Consider the following 2,129-nt stretch of genomic DNA (forward strand, 5'->3'; position numbering starts at 1 on the left):
TTTTTAAAATTACATATTTTTAAACACTCTATTCTTTTTTTAAAAAATATCCTTACTTTATTTGTTTATTTTTTATTATCTCTGTCATCCATATTGTAATAATTTCATTTTGAGACGCTAGTTTCCCTGTGCTGCTGCTGGTCAAATATCCTCTCTATCAAAACTATTTTTGGACTAATTATTTGTCTTTTCAAATATGTTGGGACTATAGAGGTGCACAAAATTTGTAAGTTCATAAGGTACTAGAATCATGCTTCCAATATGCAGCCATTTGTTCTCTAAATAAAATACTTGGTACTAATAGTCTATTAAATATAGCTACCACTTTAGGTCCATTAGGGTATGGGAAAACTGAAAATTAAGAGATTAAAAATGAAAGCAGAAGATAGATAGAATACTAAAATAAATCTGAATATATTTCTAAGAATTATTCTCACATACATTTATATAATTACACTTAGAATCACAATATCAAATGTGTAAGAAAAAATTTTCTTCTGGCCTGGCTTATTGTTAGGTATTAAACACATCTGTAATTGCTTACATTTACTGAATATAGCAGAAACCACAGTTGCTTTCATTTTCTATTTATTCTCCCAGGAATAAGCAACTGAGAACATTAAACCAAATGTTTAGGAAACAAAGTCCAACTGGATAATTTAAATCTACTTCTGGTCAATTTTATGAGGTCATGGGTCATATCTCATAAATGATTTTGCTTTTCCTATTGTGCTCTGAACATACAGTAGCTATACAATCAATGTTTTAAGATTTTAATTGATCTCCTAAGTAGAACAAAATATATTCCATGCATGTATAATTTTATCAAAATACTCTTGTCATGTATAACTAAAAAGTACCAATTAAAAAAAAGATTTTAATTTCTTATTCCACCAAACATCAACAGAGTTCTTAAAATTGCTAAAAGCAAATCAACCTTCTCTAATAATTTGATACATCAATATTAATTGTTAAATATTAAGCTTACTGTTTAAAATAATTTTCTGGTCTTTTGCAATAATGAGAAAACAAAGGGAAAAGGTTCCGAGTCATATCAAACTGCAACTGGGCTGCTCCTCCTTCATTGAAGTGATTAGCAAGAATTATCTGAAACAAAGAATAATTCATGTTAACAGCTGCCTTTAATTATCATAGCCCCCCCAAAATTTCTACTCTTACTTCTTTTTAAAAAATTTTTATTTATATAAGCATTACAGTTCATATTACACATATTGAGCACAAATTTTTCTTTCTTTTTTTTAAAATATAACAGCGGAATGCATTACAATTCTTATTACATATATAGAGCACAACTTTTCATATCTCTGATTATGGTATATTCACACCAATACGTGTCTTCATACATATACTTTGGATAATAATGTCCATCACATTCCACCATCATTTCTAACCCCATGCTCCCTCCTTTCCCCTCCCACCCCTCTACCCTATCTAGGGTTCATCTATTCCTCCCATGCTCCCCCTCCCTACTCCACTATGAATCGGCTTCCTTATATCAGAGAAAACATTCGCCATTTTGTTTTTTGGGATTGGCTAACTTCACTTAGCATTATCTTCTCTAACTCCATCCGTTTACCTGAAAATGCCATGATTTTATTCTCTTTGTGTATATATGCCACATTTTCTTTTTGTACTTACTTCTTGATATATGTATACATCCAGCTTTTCCACAAGCATTTGCCAGAAAATTTTAAATAAGGAGAAACAAAGCTGCTGTTCCAGTTGAAGTAAACGGTCTCGTAATGTAAGCAATAATGGGCAGGCTGAACTGGATAGGGACATTACTGCCTGTTCTGATTGAGATGGCAAGGATAACCATCTGTTAAAAATAAATAAATAAAATAAAACAAAACACAACTTACATTTTTACCCTAAAAATTTTTTATCACTTTTTTTGTGGGGCTAGTACTGGAGATTTAGCCCAGGGGTGCTTTACTACTGAACTATACCCCTGGCCCTTTTTTATTTTGAGACAGTCTTAATAAGTTGTATTGTGAGGCTGACCTTGAACTTAGATCCTCTTATCTCAGCCTCTTGAGTAACTAGGATTACAGGTGGGCACCACCATATCTGGCTTATCATTGTATTTTTAAATCTTTAACAAATTA

The 2,129-nt window shown here is 31.5% G+C and overlaps 1 long non-coding RNA gene across 1 annotated transcript; it reads right to left on the minus strand.

The window, feature by feature from the left end:
• Positions 1 to 724: 724 nt before the first annotated feature.
• On the minus strand, positions 725 to 2,041 carry LOC125614609. Its single transcript, XR_007345184.1, has 2 exons — positions 1,660 to 2,041; positions 725 to 1,107 (listed from the first exon to the last, which is right to left on the minus strand). It is a non-coding gene; the product is annotated as an uncharacterized LOC125614609 (long non-coding RNA).
• Positions 2,042 to 2,129: the final 88 nt, after the last annotated feature.

The sequence above is a fragment of the Marmota marmota genome, unplaced genomic scaffold (genome assembly GCF_001458135.2).
Source record: "Marmota marmota marmota unplaced genomic scaffold, marMar, whole genome shotgun sequence".
Taxonomy (NCBI): Eukaryota; Metazoa; Chordata; class Mammalia; order Rodentia; family Sciuridae; genus Marmota; species Marmota marmota.